A 19,005-nucleotide genomic window follows, 5' to 3' on the forward strand; every position below is an offset into this window, starting at 1 on the left:
CTACTAGGGAGTGGGAATTGTAAATAGGATTATATTTTCTGGCAGTAAACAGAAAGTGCCTATCTCTGGTGCAGCCGAGCTGTGTTTCACACCACTACATATTACTTCTTGTAAAGGACAGGGGAATCATACATTTCAGAAATTGGGTCACATTTTTGGAGCCCCCTTCCCCATTTAGAGCAAGAGGCATTCTCAATACCTTTACTTTCTCTGCCTCTTTTCTTTCTTTCTCTCTTATATTTCCCTTGCTTTATGATGATGTTCTTTGTGGAGTTAATGCTAGTTATGTGAAAAAGATTTTAATCCATGGCCTGTATAAGCATGTAAAGGTATGTGTGACACTTCAGTAACTGAATTTTAATCAGTAATGGCAAGACTTGAAATAAAGTGAGAAGAAAATGAAAGGGCATGAAGAGGGACCAGATTCTAGTTGTTGGACTGGAAAGATAGAGACTTATGTTTTTTTTCCACATTGGACACATGGCTCTGTCCATTGTTCATATATTTGGTGCTCTGTGTGGCAGTTATTAGGGGGTTGAAGTCTATATAATTAAGCACTGGAGATGGTAGATATTTATATGCATTTTAACAAAATTTAAAATGTCTTAGCTAACATGAACAAAAGTATCTTACTAATGTGATATTGATTGGTGACTTTTGATATATGTTTCAGGTCAGGTGAACTTTTTGAAGTCTCCTAAGAAAAGGAAAGGTAGGTATAGGATAAATCTATGTATTAAGATACAAATAATTTTTAAAAATATGAGCAATTTTTCAAATTCTAACATGCTATTGCTTTGTGACAGTTTTTTACTTCTGCGCTTAGTTTTGCAATCCTTAAAATGGAGTGAACATTATTGTTTTTATAAAGTTGCTTTGCAGGTTGAATAAAGCAATGCTTTGTAAACTGCTTAGAGTGACTGGCAATCAGCACTTAGCTGCAGTCTTTTTTTAATATATTTCATAAAGATAATTTAGACTCTAAGAAGATTATAGAGGATTTTCTCATGAGTAATTGAGATATAAAACTCATAAAATATTTCCAAGAATAATGAAAGTTTTGATCAGAAACAGAATATTACCGATTGGGCTGTGTGATAATTATTACATTTCATTCCTAAAATGATATGTTAAGGAAAATACAGTAAATACTATGCTGACATTGAGCCAATTGGGCAAGTAGAAATTATAGTCATTGTATTTGAAACTTATGGAAAAGAGCAAAACTTCTGGATCATATGCAGAAAGTGGCATATTCTGGTAATACATAGCTAACACTCCTTGTTTGCACCGCACACACACAGACACAGGCTTATTGCCAAGAAGAGAGAATAATGAAACTCAAGAAGTCACAGATGTACAACCACCATAAGAATCCTGCTGGGCTGGAAACACATGAGGCATCACCTTCTGGCTCCTGGAGCTTCAAAGGAGGATGTTTTTCATCTTGGAACAGGGACCAATCATTTACTACTCTGGCCCTGCAGGGTCTCCCTGTCAATGTCACTGTCTGTTAATTTCCTTGTGTGTCCCATATTGTTTGTTTTTCTATCCCTCACCCACTCTCTTCATTTTTTACTTTACTTTTTTTTTTTTTTTTTTTGACAGGAAGAGTTAGACAGTGAGAGAGAGAGAGACAGAGAGAAAGATCTTCCTTCCGTTGGTTCACCCCGCAAAGGGTCACTACGGCCAGAGCGCTGCACCGATCCAAAGCCAGGAGCCAGGTGCTTCCACCTGGTCTCCAATGCGGGTATAGGGCCCAAGCACTTGGGCCATCCTCCACTGCCTTCCTGGGCCACAGCAGAGAGCTGGACTGGAAGAGGAGCAACTGGGACAGAATCCGGCGCCCCGACCGGGACTAGAACCTGGTGTGCCGGTGCCGCAGGCAGAGGATTAGCCTAGTGAGCCATGGTGCCGGTCTCTTCATTTTTTTCAGACAAATGCTTTTTGTTCTTTTTATTATTGGAGGGGTATTTTTTTTTTAAATGACAGAGACTAAGTTATAGGAGGCAATGAGTTCAACTCAATGAAGATTCCTAAATGCCTATGTTAAGGCATAGACAAGTTGATGATTAAGGAATACTACTTCCCTAAAGACCACTCCTGGGCCTTCACACTGAGAGCGCCTGAAAAATGAATAGGCTGATCTAGGATGAGCTGTGTGGCTGGACCAAATTGGTGGGACAGCCAACATGGTCTTGAAAAGTATGCCATAGAATGAAGAAAAAGGACACAACCAGTGGTAAAAATATTTCCTCAGTTGGAAGTCTACTAGAATTTACTCATCAATTATATTGCATTTTATAACTTGCAACAAACAAGACTCCAAATGCTATCAATCAGGATTGCATTGGAAAGGAAGAATGCTATCAGTCAAGGGCTAAATCTGGCAACTGAAAATTTTCTGAAGATGTCTGTAGGGATATAGTTTTGGACTAATAAACAAATGTCTTTATTCTCTCTTTTTTAAAAATAGAAACAAATGTCTTTATTCTCAAATATACATAAAGCTAGTTGCCTGTCTGCTGAATCTGTAAGTATAAAATCTCTTCCTCAGGGTGGGTATTTTGGCACAATGATTTGAACCACCAGTTGGAATGCTCATAGCAGAATGCCATTTGTAGCCCCCAGATAACCCTGTTGTGATGCAGCTTCCTGCTAATGCATCCTGGCAGGCAGCCAGTGATGGTTCAAGTGCTTATGCCCTTTCCACCAACGTGGGAGAGACCCAGTTAGGGTTCCTGGCTCCTGAATTCTACCTGGTTTAACCCTAGCTGTTGCAGGCATTTTGAGAGTGAAGCAGAGAATGAAAGATCTCTCTCCTTTCTCTCTCCCTCTCTCTCCCTTCCCTTACCCTACCTTCCTCCCTCCTTCACTTTCTTTCTCTCTCCTTTTCTTTGTCACTCTGCCTTGAAAGTAGATGATGTTAGCAAAACTCTTTTTTTAAGTCTTGATTATTACTATATTTCCAGTTGTGAAAATATTACTTTGCCAGCTTCACATCTGAGTTAAGTGTATGTATGTGTGGTGCTCACTTGTAACTTCACTAGGAAGAAAATTCCATGAAGTGGGAAGAATGTCTGTTGAGTGACTGATGAGGGACAAGAAAGAAGCTCCTTAACTCGAGTAGAAAGTCTGTCTCCTACTTTTCTCTTCAAGACTTCCAACTAATTTTGTATTATTTTGTATACAGATTAGAAATTCAGATCTGATAAGAATAGTGGGCTTGTGGATTCTGGAATCCTAGTACTTCTTAATAATCATAAAATGGAAATAATAATAATCAAAGGGAAATAATTACTGATTAATAAAAGGACAAAGGTAATGCTGATTTTTTTTTGAGATAGCATGGAATACAACAGAATCCAGTAACCCCCAGAGACCTATTGTGTCAAGAAGGCCTTGAAGCCCATTGCTTTATCTGTTTTTTGAGGTGTGGTGCATCTGCAACCAACATTCCATACACAGAAGACACAGCAGTCTTTCAGGACATGTCTATTGAGGCATAGAACTTAAAAAAAAGAGACACAGCCCTACCTAGTATTTGAACAATGCAACTTTACAGATACCTAGATCACAAAGAAAGTGACCCTGCAGCAGTGGCTGGCTGAGACACTCAATACAACTCAGAACAGAAAAAATCATTAGTGATGGTACTGGAACTGGCATTTTTAAATACCTTATGGGTATAATAAAGTAAAGATGTCTGAATTTGGAAATTTTGCAGTCAAATTTTAGAGAAATGTAAGGCAAACCAAATGGATATAGGATTATAAACAATCATCCTAATATTAGTCATATACAGAAGTATGTTCTTACAGGCAAATATCTAAGTGTTCTTTTATTTCCTGAGTTAAACCAAAATAGTGACTGATGCAGAGGCCACATCAGTAAAGAGGGTTGCTGTGGACTGCCTCATTTAGAACAAAAGCAGCGATGCGGTGTAAGTGGCAGCAGTACCAAAAGGGGGTGCCTGCTGAAGGAAGATTGAATCTGGGCTTCGAGGGGGAGCAAATTTGTGTCACAGAATACAAGTATTTCGTGACACCCTTTCATGCTGACATACTGAATTCTGGCACCTTCACCTGATGACAGAGAAAGTTTGCAATCTTATACAGAAAGCCTAAAATAATTCTGGTCAGACTTCTTTCCAGGACTTAGTCCTGGTCACATTAGCTCTTCTGCTACAACTGTGCATTCCCTTTTCTTGCTGACACTCACGTGAAACCTCTATGGGGAGGGCACGTTTCCAAAGAACTGCTTCGATGCCCTATATGAGTCCGAAAGGGAGTGACATGGTTTGTGCTTCCCGCCTTTGCTGTGAGGAAAGAGCAGCAGATCACCCACAAATTTAAGTGAATGTGCTTCTAAGGGAATGCTCTGCACAGATGAAGGATTCCTGAAGGAGACCTCCGTGTGGTGTGGCAAGAGTGTTAGTGTTTTAGGGTCTATTGGATACTTGGAAGAAGGTAATTAACCCAGGAATACCTCTTTCTTTTTGTTTGTTTAATTTGTATTTATTTAATTTATTTGAAAGGCAATAAGACACATTTACACGTACATACACAGAGGGAAAGATAAAGAACTATCTCCTATCAACTGGTTCACTCCTCAAATGCTTACAAGATCCAAGTTGGGCCAGGCCAAAGCCAGGAGATGGGAGCTCAATCCAGGTGTCCCATGGAGGTGTCATGGACATGGCTCATGTACTTGAGCCATCATCCCCTACCTTCCAGTGTGTACATTAGATGGAAGCTGGAGTGCAGAGTACAGCCGGAACGCAAACCCAAGTACTCTGATACGCTATTCGCACGTTGTCAAGAGGAGGCCCAACTTCTGCACTAAATGGACACTACCGTCCCCACTTCCCACTGCTCCCACAAGGTTCCTTCTGAGTGAATTGTTCTATCAACAGAGAATGAAGCTGTAGCAGAGTGAAAAACGTTAAACTAGAACCAGTGGGCTCTTAAGAGAGAACTTTGCCGTGGAGGGGTCTCTAGTGAAGTCCCTCAGGGAACTGTTAGTCCCTTAGGAACCTGTTCCTAAGCTACATTTGCAAAAAATGGGAGTGTTGACTTAACAGTAAATATTTAAAGAGAGGATGGGTAGCAGCCAAAAGGGGGTTCTGAAAGTAAACTGAGATCTAATGTAATATACACCCTCATTACTCCAGCCTCTTTCACAGAAGGCTGAAGTGAAAGAGACAAATTTTAAATATTATAGAAGAGTGAAGATGTATGCAGCTCTAAAAATCTTGGTACTTAAAAGTGGCTGGAATTAAAGGAATATGTCTAATATGCAGCTGCGTTAATAGCAGGCTTTGAACAAACAGAAGCTAACGTGATGAAATGAGTGAAGATTTTATTATGGGAAGCACCTGTGAGAGAAAATGCAGAAGCCTAGAAGGGTGTCAAATGACAATGCAGAAGTGACTCCTGATGAAGACTGGGTGGCAGTGTCATAGTCAGTTAGGAAGCCTGGGCAAGGCTCAGCAAGGTACTCGGGAAGCCCTCTAGCCAAGTTGATTACCATGAGTACCCTGTCTCCCAGGAAAGGACTTGCTTTAATATCCCTGCTGCCCTCAGTCATTGGCTTGAACAGCCTGTGGGAAGCCTGGCCTCAGAATAAACATGATAGAATAATGGATTTCAAAGCACAGCATCTGCTGCTTGTGGTCTATTATCTTCTCTGTACTTCAAAATCTGCAAGAGATGTTCTCACAGCCACTTCAGTTGTTAAAAGGAAGTGAAGAAGGGTTTCACACAGCAGGGGTGATGGAAGTGTTGGAAAAAATAAAAGCTTGAACTCCACTAAGTTCACACTAATCAATAAGTGGTTACACCAGACTGAGGTTAATAGACAGTTTGTGAGAATAGCAGAAGCAAATGGCTCAGATTCTAGGATTTGGCTGATGGATTTGTATCAGCCTTGTGGTCTGTGGCAGTCATGATCTGGACAAAGAGAAGAAAGAAAACTGGAACTTTTAAAATCCCTGGACTCCCATGACCATCATTTTAAATTTTTATCTAGGAACTAATTTTGTTTTCATTGTTATTTGTATTTGTATGTTTATTTTAAAAAATTTTTTCTCAGGGTAATTAACTGCAAAGGAGACATTATTTAGCAAAATGCATTTGGTGTAAAAGTTTTTTTTTAAAGATTTATTTATTTCTATTTGAAAATCAGAGTTACACAGAGAGAGGAGAGGCAGAGAGAGAGAGACAGAGACAGAGACAGAGACAGAGAGAGAGAGGTTTTCCATCCACTGGTTCACTCCCCAATTGGCCGCAACAGCCGGAGCTGTGCCGATCCAAAGCCAGGAGCCAGGAGCTTCTTCAGGGACTCCCACGCGGGTGCAGGGGCCCAAGGACTTGGGCCATCTTCTACTGCTTTCCCAGGCCACAGGAGAGAGCTAGATCGGAAAAGGAGCAGCTGGGACTAGAACCAGCACCCACTTGGGATGCTGGCGCTTCAGGCCAGGGCATTAACCTGCTGTCCCACAGTGCTGGCCCCTATGGGAAGCTATTTTAAACACTATTAAAAGTTTAACTTTTAAAGTTAGATAGGTTTAAGTTCAATCCCACCTCAAACACTTTCTGCCTAGATAAAAACTGCTGTCCACTGACCTCCTATGTCTCCATTTGTATAATGATACAAACACTATTTACCTAATATTTTTTTACCTAAGCTTTAAATATGTTCTATAAACAAAGTGTTTTGAACAGTGCCTGGCACTGCATATGGTAACTAATGTTATTATTTGTACTACAATATGATGCAGTAATCATGTGAGATGCTAGGAAGACAGAAATGGAACTCTTAGTGAGAAACTGATTAGGTTGAAATTAGATTTTTTTTTTTCCCCTTTAAAATGATGGAATGGTATCAGAGTTATGTCTCATAGCTGTTCAGGTAGGAAAAAAGCAAACTTTCAGAGGCCTCAGCATTTTCCATTCCTGATAAGCATCCCCAAATTAGCTGTACTTAACCTAGCAAATCTCTGTCAGTTATCCTATCTAAAACACTTATGATGTCAGCAAGTTATCTTAATTTTCACTGAAAACAAATGAAACATTAAATTAAAAAGTTCCTATGAGGGGCGCGTGTTGTGGGCAATGATCTAAGCTATTGTGCCTGTGATACCACTATCCCATATGAGCACCAGTTTGAGTCCCAGATGCTCCTCTTCCAATCCAGGTCCCTGCTAGTGTGCCTTGGAAGGTAGTGGTAGAGTACTTAGACCCCTGCACCAATTTGGGAAAGCAGACTCCTGGCTTTGGCCCAGCCCAGCCCAGCCCTGGCTATTGTAGCTACTTGGGTAGTGAACCAGCTAACTGTATATTCATTCTCTCTCTAGCTCTGCTTTTCAAATAAATAAATACATCTTTTTATTAAACAAATGAATAGGGGTAAATATGTTCAAATATTTTTCTAGTAATGAATTTATATTTATGACATAATTGTAATTCTTGCAATTCCATAATATCAAGGAAATATCCCAGCTACAAAACGCAAAAAGAATTCAATAGAAATTTCTCCAAAGAATGAATGGAAATGGTCAAAAAAACATTTAAAGAATGATGTTGAGGAAAAGATGCTTAGCACCATTGCCATCAAAGATGGGGATCCTCGCTTCAGCCTTACCTAATGAGAGTGGACAGAAGATCTCTTTCTCTTTTCCCCCCTCTCTGTCTGTATATGTGTGCATGTGCCTTTCAAATTAAAAAAAAAAAAAAACAATTTAAAATTATTAAATTATTTATATCTATATAAAAGGAAAATAATTGGTTTATTGAGTATAATTCACATACCAAAAAATTGCTTCCATTTAAAGTATAAAGTTCAAAGGTGTTTTGCATATTTATATACTTATACAACAACCATTACTGCAATCCACTTTTAGAACATCTTCATCTGCTCACCCTACTCCTATTAGCAATCAGTCTCCACCTCTACGCTCCGGAAGTGTAAGCAAACACTAGTCAATTTACTCTTTCACTTTATTACCCATTCTAGACATTTCATATAAATGCAGTAATATAGCAGGTGGTATTTTGTAACAAACTGCTTCAAGTTGGCATAATATTTTCAAAGTTCATCCATGTTGATGCATGAATCATTATCCCATTCCATTTTTGTGTATGAGTAAGTAACATTACATTGCTAGGAATATGCTACATTGTTTTTATTCATTCATTTGTTAAAACCGATAATTGTGGATATTAACATTTGTGTACAAACTTACATTTACACATGTTTTAATTTCTCTTGGGTATATGCCTAAAAGGGGAATCAGTAGGTCATATAGTAGCATATTTAATATTTTGAGAAATTGCCAAAATATTTGTTCAAAGTTGCTGCAACATTTTACATTCTCACCAACAGTGTAGGAAGATTCCAATTCTTTACCAATTCATCAGTTTGTCCTTCTTTTTGATAGCCATCTTCATGTGTGTAAAGTGGCAAGTTACTGTGGCTTTGACTTCCATTTCTTTGATGGCAAAAGGAAGACCTTTCTCTCTCTCTCTCTGTCCACTCTGCCTGTAAAAAATTTAAAAAAAAATTAAAAAAAAAAAGAATGTTCTTTCCTTAAGTTCTTCTTTCAATTAAAATATGACTCCTCAAGAATGCAATTTCTTACCCTACCCCACTATTTAAATGTGTTATCTTTTGTTATTCTTGTATTGTATTTTGTTATTTTCCTCAAATAGAAGATTATGCATGTGTTTATGCACATGTGGGTTATTTTAGATGTTTTTTTTCTCATATAAGATGATAAACGTCATAGGGTAGGATTCACATCTTTTATTCTCCACTCTCTTATCTTTGAAAGGTCTGGCACAAGTTAAATTCTCAGTAAATACTTCCAGAGTGAATGGATGGCAGAATGTGACCAGAATGGCATTCCCCAGAATGAAAGGGGATCTATGGCTGGTTTAATGTTTTCTGTCAGGGAAGCATTACTGATCAAAAAGGTGTGACCAGAGAAGCAGAATGGGATCATTAAAGCCTTTAAAAGTATCTCTTTGATATTGGGAAATTATGTGTGAGCTAGTCTAGCAGAAATAATTATTGGAAGTTATCTTATGGTGAAAGAGACAGGGAATGATGTATGCAAGAAGAATAATGCATAGTTCTGGAAAAGAACATAAGATTATGCTTGCTTAAAGAAGATCTAATGGGAAACAAAAAAAGAAGAACAATGATCCTTATACGATAGCATCCAGTAACCAATTGAAAATGAAAATCGTAATTGCAGTGCTTCTCTGGAAAAACAATTCAGACACTTTCTGATTCCGTTGGAATAAAAGCAAGCTTCTCAGTATGAGATCTTAAAATATTAGTCCTTCCTGCCCTCCTTTTCACTGAATTTAGGTCTATCGTTTCCCAATTTACTTTAATCCCAAAGCCTGATTTCTCTGTACACATCGGCTAATCTCTTTGCTGGTTCAATGATTTTGTACCAACTCATACTTCCCCTAGCCCTTCACCTGGTTGCTCTCAGCTCAAATATCACTTTCTCAGAAGAGCTTCTCATGACAATCCTTCCTCAATAAGTCCCACACTTCCTTCTGCCCTCATTTCTTTCCGTCATATAACTTTTATAGTTTTTTTTAAATCTTTTGCATAGTAGTTGACATAATCAGGAATTATTTTGTTAGATTTTATTCTTGTTTGTTATGTATTACTTATTATAGAAGGAAAGCTTCATTCTGAAAAGGACTAGTTTACATTAATAAATGTATTAAATGTTGTAAATTCTCTTAAGACTCCATTTCCTAAGGAATGAAATAGGAGTTATTAGACATATCTCAAAGATTTGTTACAAAGATTAAAGGAGATACTATTTGAGAAGCAATTAGAGAAGTGAAATAAAGAAAAGTTTAATGAAAGGCAGCTATTATGTCTCCTGTTATCATCATCATTGTTGCCACCACTTTGACCATCATCGTTGTCATCATCAATACTATCACCGTCCACCATCATCATCATCATCATCATCATTTCAGGTCATATTCTGTGTACTATGGTGACAGATAGAAAGGAAAAAAAACTTGCAGTTGAGAGAAATAGGCTGGCAAGAAGATGTTATCAGCTCCTTTAACAAATATTTCAAAAAGAATATCCCAAGGTTTCTGTAGATCAGGAATTAGCTTAATGGTACAACTTTCTCTGCTCCATTGTGTCTGAAAACTTATCTTGGAAGATGTGAAGCTTAGAGGTGATTCAACATCTGGTATTGGAATCATCTGGAGGCAGAGTCCCTTGTACACCTGGCCTAGAACCTGCTTGTTAGCTGGGACTTCATCTTAATTATTGGTAAGAACACCTTCATGTTCTCCATGTGGTTTTTCTGTTTGGGCTACTTTGGGCTTCCTCATCAGATCAGATCTTGGTTTTTAGAACAGATGTTCAATACAAAGTTCGAAAATATCTAGATTGTAGACAATTAGGAAAGTCCATTTTTTTTCTGAGTGTTTTTTTTTACAAGACAGAAGTAAGAAGAGCCTTTGAGGATGAAGATACAGTGAGGAGGGTGACCAACCAATGGCTGACCTTTGACAAGATTGAAAATATTTTAAAGTCAGTGTTTAACAGAACAAAGGAAACAAATGAGCAGAAACCTGCTCTGTCAAGACTGGCCAATCTCATCTTCTCTTCTGTGCTTAAGCTCTCTGTGATGATAGTTTCTGGGTTGTTATTTCTCCTTTTCTTTATGTAAGTATTTTCTCTTAACAGGATTGTTTTTAGTATCCCCCTATATATTTTACTTCTGTGATGAAACTTGTCATAAAGAATGTTTATCAGGATAATAAATTTATCACTTTCGAGTGAGGGAAGGAGGAGTATGTTTAAAAATAACCAAAAAGGCCAATGTTATGATGCAACAGATTAAGCCTCACCTAAAATTCCACAGGCATCCCATATTGGAAGACTGGCTCAAGTTCCAACTGCACTGTTTATGATCTGGCTTCTGCTAATGCACCTCCATTTGGGGAGTGAATCAGCAGAAGGAAGGTAGATGAAAGATCTTTTCCTCTCTCTCTCTCTCTCTCTCCACCCCCCTGTCATTCTTCTTTTCAAATAAGTAAAAATAAATCCTTTTAAAAATTACCAAATAACCTACTTGCTGTGCTTTAATGCACTTCATAGGCATTGTTCTGCATGCTGAGCTATGTAGTCTTATCACAGTGCTGATCTTTAGTTGACTGGCTCCCATCTATAAAGCCAGAGCTGAATATTGTTGAGATGTAGCGAAAAATGTTGTGATTTTAGGACAGAAGGCACAACCTAGATTGGTTACTTTACTAACACAGGCTGCAGATACCAGAAGTCTGCTGGAAATATAGAACATATGGAATAACTGAGTTAAATGATTTAAGAATTGGATTGAATATTTTCTTACTATATAATCAGCAGTGTTCAAAGTGTTAACATGGAAGAGATGACTAGTGTAAGAAAATTAAAGTATGTGGCGTGCACGTAAGAGAAGTAGGGTTTAAAGCAAATTGAATTGGAAAAAATAACCATATGGGTATTGAGATAATGTGTAATCATAAAATTTAAACCAATTAAATAATTGAAAATCAGATAATGTTAAAATAAAAAATGCCACAAAACACACACACTATATTACACACAATAAAGTATGCTACCATTAAAGAGCTATTAAATGATGTGGAAAATAACCATATTCATGAAAGATGCATATAATAACATACAATACGATTCAGATTCCATGAAAATATGTGTAGAAATAAAGTTTGGAAATAAATATATTACAATGCATTAAAATATTGAGTGGATCTCACTAATTGGCACAATGACAGGTTAGTTGTTTTGATTGTCTTTCTTCTTTTCCATATATTTCAAAGTTGAGAAGTACATGTTTTTATTTAAAACAAAAAGATTTTTTATTTATTTGAAGGGCACAGTTACAGAGAAAGGGAGGGAGGGAGAGAGAGAGAGAGAAAGAGAGAGAGGGAGAGGGAGGTCTTCTGTCCTCTGGTTTACTCATAGCCCCAATAGCCGGGGCTAGGCCAGATCAAAGCTAGGAGCTGCAAGCTTCTTCTGGGTCTCCCACATGGGTGCAGGGACCCAAGCACTTGGCCATCTTCCACTGCTTTTCCAGGCTGATTAACATGGAGCAGGATGGGAAGTGGAGCAGCTAAGTCTCACACTGGTGTCCATATGTGAGGTGTCCATATGTGTGATGCGGCATCACAAATGGTGGCTTAATCTGCTATGCTACAATACTGGCACCCTCCCCCCATGTTTTTCTTTAGAAAAACATACTATTTACAAATAGGGTAATGGCTATGTTTGGTGTTAGGATTGTGAAAGAGCTATGTTCTGAGGGTTTGTTAAGAACTAAACTAGGACTAATGAGAGGATGCCTGTTATAGACACAGTTGGTTTAAGTATAGCAGTTATGCTTAAAAAGTGGAGCTGGAGTGTCTAAAGCCTTAAAAAATAAGAAACGCCATAATGATGAATTTTTATTGAGTAGTTTGCTACAACCCTCAGTTGGGAATTAAACAGAATCTTCCAGCTTTGAGATACCTTGGTTTTAAGTAGCAGGTATGTCTAGCACTTTGCAGTGCTAATAATCCAGCTGGAAACTTCAAATAAACTTTGTAGTGTAGGTAGAGTTTTTATATAATTTTTCATTAAAATAAATTATTTTTCACTTAAAGTAAAATAATTTTTTAATGAACCTTTTAATGTCTCAGGAGAAAATGGATAAATTCTAGTAACACCATCCTTGTTGATGCATTTTCAAGGTAGGTGAGATTAGGGAACTCTAAGACTGTCAAAGAAGAATATGTAATATTTAGTTGCATAGATAATTTCTTAGTGCAGCTGAAATAATCTGAAAATATACTTTGGTCCTAACACATATTTTAAATGAGGCAATAAAAATTGGAGGAGGAAAATGGAATAAATATCAATTTCTTCATTGTTTATTAATATACTTAAAGGTGAATTTCTACCAGAGTAAATTATAATGCTAAATTGAATTACAAGGTATTCCTGTCACTTGTTATGTGTGACATTGTGTTCACTGGAACAATTATTTTTATTTATTTTAATTCTTAAAATTGACTGTTTTCTAAAGCCTAATGATGTTGGCATTCATTCTAGGTGTCAAATGATTAATTGTAAGGAAATCTAGGCTCTGTTCAAATTTACAAAAATGTCATGTTTGTAAGCATTCTACAAAAAGCTAAAAGTGTTAGAATTAATAAACAAACATAGCTAGTGCACAGGATTTCTGGTAAATATGCAGAAAACATTCTATATCCTATTAGTCTATATTACTTGATTTAGTACTTCTTTTAGTAGTGATTAACAAAGTGAATTATTTTTTGTCCATTCAAAAATTGTATTTCTTTCACTTTCATTATTTTGTTTTCTTTTATCAATTTTTACAATAAGGTGACTCATACAATAAAAAATATTTTTAATTGCCATACCTTTCTGTGAGTTTTGACAGTCACTCACAGGAGTTTGACTACCACTATAATCAAAATACTGAACAATCCCATTGCCTCCCATAATTACCCATAAGAATCCAGGAAATCACTGATCTATTTTCTAATCCATAGTTTTGCCTTTACAGAATATCATATAAATGGAAACACAGCATGTAACTTTTAAAGTCTGGTTTCTTCACTTATAAATCATTTTAGATGCATTCATTTTTTGGCTTTATTAATACTTTATTCTTTTTATTGCTGAGAAATAGGCCACTGTGTGCCTGTAACATAGTTTATCCATTAAATCAGGTGAGGAACATTTTGTTCTAGTTTTTGGGTCTTCTTTTTTATCCTAAGTGAGAGAGAGTGTGCTTGTGTCCCCCTTCTCCAGGATCTTAAGCCTTTTGTTCCCTGGAGAGAGAAGAGAATTTATGAAATTTTTCTAATACCAGTCGCTGTTCCCCTTCCCCAGGAATCTTTCTCAAGATTGTCACCCTGTCCCTGACCATTCTTTTGAGCACTGGATTAAATTGATGAAGGATCTGCCAGTAGCTGAAAATGTCCCTTGTGTCTGTGGTTCACTCTTCTAATGTCCACCACAACCTGGGCCAGTGCCAAGGTCAGGAGCTGAGAAAACAATTCAGGACTCCCAACTAATTGAATTATCACTGCTACTACTAGACGTGGCGCTGGCTGCATGCTGGAGTCAGGAGCCAGAGCTTGAAATTAGACTCAGGTACTCCAGTGTGGGATGCGTACCTCTTAACCACTGTGCCAAATGCCTGCCCCATACCTGAATTCTTATTGGCATTTTATGTGGTCTCTGTTATCTGCCCCAGGGAAGTAACCGCTGGTGTCTTGTCTCTCTTTGCGTGGACTTGCCTTCCTTAGATTTCAGGCTAGTTGGCTGTCCTGGAACCAGTAAATCTTTCATGAGTTCAAGAAATGTGACTGTTTAGATTATACAGAACTGTGGTTATATGTGTGAGTGCAAAGCTCTTTTCAGTTCTCTACATCTAAAATAGAAGCCAGAAGACAGCTCACCTTCATTTTTAAGGGCTACTTTGACCAAGTGTATATTATCTTTCTATATAAATACATACTTTGTTTTCAGTTTCCAATCATTTTCATAAGAAGTGATAGATCTTATCATTGTTTACCTCCATGTGATGTTCCTTATTTCTCTGTCTGCCTCTACTTAAATTTACCGGATTGTCTTGCAACTATAAACAGTTGAGATCTAAAAATTTATAATCTTGTATAAAATATGACTTATTCTCATTGTTTGGTGGGAGTGATATGTTTCTGAAGATGTCTACACCTTGAGCAGTAGAAATCAACTGTTTCTAAAAAGCATTCAATGATTTGAAAATGTATGTTTTTAAATACCAGCATTTTTATTATTTTCAAAACATGAATTATGTAGATATTTATTTAACAAAATACATATAAGAGCTTTACACTGAACATAGTAATACATAACTGAAGGAAACTAAAAAATATGCAGTTAAATGGAAAGATGTGCCACATTTGCTGTTAGAAATTTCAATATTAAAAAAATTCCTGCTCCCCAAAGGGAGCAACCACAATCTAAATCCCAGCAGAGTTTGTTTTGAGAAGGAACTGAAAAACATATGATCCTAAAGTTTATGCAGAAATATAAAATCCAAAAATAACAAAAGCAGTCTAAAGGAAGGAAGTTGAAAGCTTTGCACTGCTTAAATCAAGACTTATGAAGAGACCCATTGTGTAAGAATATTCTACAAATACACAAGACTTTATTTATCTAATCTCAAATTAAAGTCACTTTGTCTAAAATCTTGTCTCTCGAAATTGTAATAGGTTAATCTAAACCTTCTTATTGCTCACTTTTGTCTACTTTATAGTACTCATCATAGAAATATTGTCAGTATTCCCTATGAAATAATCTATTTATAATGGGAAGTTTGTCTTTATTGTTTATGAGTCTGTTAAGACTTAATACAAAGATTGGAACATAATAAATGTGTATAATAAATACCAAATGTGTTATTTGTAGGGTGGTAAACAATTTGAGATGAAGTTATAACTAGTGGTCATTAATGGGCATGTTTTAGCTGTGAAGACCAAGGATATGTACGTGAGACCAGAATTTGTTGTTTTGATGCTGCTGCTTTTCTTCCTTGCTTTTCTGTAACTGGTCTCATCTGGTCTTTAGTTGTTGCCTCTAGATTGCTATATCAGTTGGTGTTCTTAATTTCAGGCAATCAGAAACAAAATCAGTGTTTCTTTGTTAGTGATAATATGCAGCAAATTGTCTCTCTTAGGAGTAAATTCTTTAGAATGAACTGTTGGATTCCCCAGCTTTTCACAAGATGGCAGTTCCGCTGGCTTTTTTTTTTTTTTTTTTACTTTGTACTTTGAAATGATTCAAGAATTATGAAATATTCCAAATGTGGTACAATAAATTCTCTTAAAGTTTTTCTTAAAATATTTTACTTGTTTATTTGAGAGGTAGAGTTACAGAGAGAGAGAGAGAGACAGAGAGAAAGGTCTTCCATCCTCTGGCTCACTCCTCAAATGGCCACAAAGGCTGAATCTGGACAGATCTGAAGCTAGGAGCCAGGAACTTCTTCCAGCTCTCCCACGCAGGTGCAGGTGCCCAAGCACTTGGGCTGTCCTCTACCGCTTTCCTGGGGCCATAAGCAAAGAGCTGAATCAGAGAGGGGGCATATGGACAGAAGGATGCCAGCGCTGCAGGCAGAGGCTTAGCCTACTACACCACAGCAACAGCTCCTCCCTTAAAGTCTTATATGAATTTCTCAAAATATTAACACTTTGCAGTTAAAATTTTTCATTCTCCCTGTCCCTGCATGTTTGTATAATTATACATACATATTACATACATATGTACTTACATCTACACAATATATTGTGTACATTATTAGACCACATGGGTACATTCTGTGTGTGTGTGTGCGTGTGCGTTCTCTTTTGGAAGCTTGAAGGAAATATTCAGATGTGATACCTTATTTTTTGCATCTAAGCTTCAGAATTCCTAAAAACACAGATTTTCTTTTTTTAACTTTTATTTAATGAATATAGATTTCCAAAGTACAGCTTATGGACTACATTGGCCCCCCCCCCCCATGACTTCCCTCCCACCCGCAACGCTCCCCTTTCCCGCTCTCTCTCCCCTTCCATTCATATCAACATTCATTTTCAATTTTCTTTATATACAGAAGAGCAGTTTAGTATACATTAAGTAAAGATTTCAACAGTTTGCACCCACATAGAAACACAAAGTGAAATATACTGTTTGAGCACTCGTTATAGCATTAAATCTCTAAGTACAGCACATTAAGGACAGAGATCCTACATGAGGAGTAAGTGCACAGTGACTCCTGTTGTTGACTTTACCAATTGACACTCCTGTTTATGGCATCAGTAATCTCCCTATGCTCCAGTTATGAGTTTCCAAGGCTATGGAAGCCTTTTGAGTTCCCCAACTCTTATCTTATTTAGACAAGGTCATAGTCAAAGTGGAGGTTCTCTCCTCCCTTCAGAGAAAGGTACCTCCTTCTTTGAAGACCTGTTCTTTCCACTGGGATCTCACTCACAGAGATCTTTCATTTAGGTCTTTTTTTTTTTTTTTTTTTTTTTTTTTTTTGCCAGAGTGTCTTGGCTTTTCATGCCTGAAATACTCTCATGGGCTTTTCAGCCAGATCGGAATGCCTTTAGGGCTGATTCTGAGGCCAGAGAAAAAACACATATTTTCTTACAAAGTAAAATTATCAGGGCTAGGGAACTATGTCAACATAGTATCATTATTAAAACAATATACTTTATGTAAATTTCTCCAGTTGTCCTATCAATGTCTTCTTTTTAAAGCAAGAAACCATTGTTTTTTCTTTGTCAGGACTTAATCTAGGGTTACATAATACATTTAGTTACTCAATTGGTCTTTTATATTCTTAAGAATTTGAAAAAGCTGTGACTTTTCACTTATTAGATTGCTCCTAATTTATGTTTGCTTGATTTTCATCATGATTAAAATCTTGTTGTGCATTTTTGTGGAAATCATGGCAGGAGGCTCTCCATGTTGACTTTTTCCACTAATTGTATTGTTAATTTGATCATTCCATGTGGTTTTGTTTGACAGATTTCTCTATTCTGTGTCCCACAGTAATTAATAAGTGTCTTATGAAGATATCTTATAAATAATTGTTTCTCTACATATTTTTGCCTACATTTTGATGAGTCTTGTCTAAAACAATTAATAAGAAAGTGCACATCAGGTGATGACTTCCTATTTCCATCATTTCTTCCACATTTGTTACTTTTCAATCTACTGTAAGAGAAGTGCTTTTTCTGCACTATTTAGATCTATTTGGATTTTTGTATACTTCTTTTGTTCTATGACCTATAAAATACTCTATTTTAGTCATTGTTTTTGAAAGTTCCTCTCCCAGTCATAGTACACATATGTCTTACTAAGGCATATGCCTTACTAAGGCATCCGGAGTATATAGGCCCTGTTAGCAGGGGATCATCAATCTAGATGACTTAGGGTGGAGCTCCTTGGATGGCAAGACAATTGAGGTTCCTGCATTCTATGAAATGCTACAAAGATAGAGAGCTGGGGCAAGATGGAGATTTCTGCTAAGTTAAAAAAAATAAAAGGGTTACATTAAACCATTACTTGCAATAGGGAGAAAAATCATCCTCCAGATCAATAGATATTTGGCATATTTCTCTATCAACAAGATGATGAATAAAATGGGAAGTGATAGGTAACATTACTTTATTATGTATGTTTCAAGTTTTCGATGGTAGCATTAATTTCTTTAATGCTCTTTCAGCAATGTTTTTCTTTTGATGTATTAGGAAAGAGAGAAAAGAAATAAGGATTTTTGCATGGCAGTTTTTGTTAACAGTAGCCACTATTCCAACAATTAGAGAACCAGTATGGAGATGCTTCTGGGTACTAATAGTTTCTGAGTATACATTCAAAAACTTGATAAACATTGGATATATTGGGTGTTCAACTGGAGGTATGGTGAGCATATTCATATTAGGACTATGTTGATCAATTGCATAAAGAAAAGAGGCACAGAACAAAGAGGAAACAGGATATGAACCCACAGCCAAAATGATTTATTTGCATAGGTGGCCAACTGCTAACAAACTTAGAGACCGAACATGTGGCATAGGGTGCAGTCCTCCAGGGGCCTGAGCCTTATATAGCTTAGTGTGGGCTAAGGGTCTGGAGGTGAGTGGTGGACTGGTGGGCAGGAGTTGAGGGTGAGTCTCTCCATACAGGTTTTTCAAGTTTCATACAGGCTTTCAAACCTGAAAAAGGATGCAGGTGGTGGGGTAGGAAACAATACAGTGAGATTGAAATTATCTCTTGAAAGGATGCAAGGAGAAGGGGTAAATTCTGAATTTCAAAAGATGCAAGGGTATGGGATAAATTCTGATTGTACTTTCCAGCAAGGAGCTAGAATGGCTGAGGCTTATGTCCTTGTTCCATCAATCTTGACTC

General features: G+C 37.0%; 1 pseudogene; it reads left to right on the forward strand.

Annotated features, from left to right (window-relative positions):
• Positions 1-4,375: 4,375 nt before the first annotated feature.
• Positions 4,376-19,005, forward strand: part of LOC100355167 (non-POU domain-containing octamer-binding protein pseudogene) — a 39,853-nt pseudogene continuing 25,223 nt past the window's right edge.

The sequence above is a fragment of the Oryctolagus cuniculus genome, chromosome 1, assembly GCF_051225735.1.
Source record: "Oryctolagus cuniculus isolate XC-2025 breed Fujian yellow rabbit chromosome 1, ASM5122573v1, whole genome shotgun sequence".
Lineage (NCBI taxonomy): Eukaryota > Metazoa > Chordata > Mammalia > Lagomorpha > Leporidae > Oryctolagus > Oryctolagus cuniculus.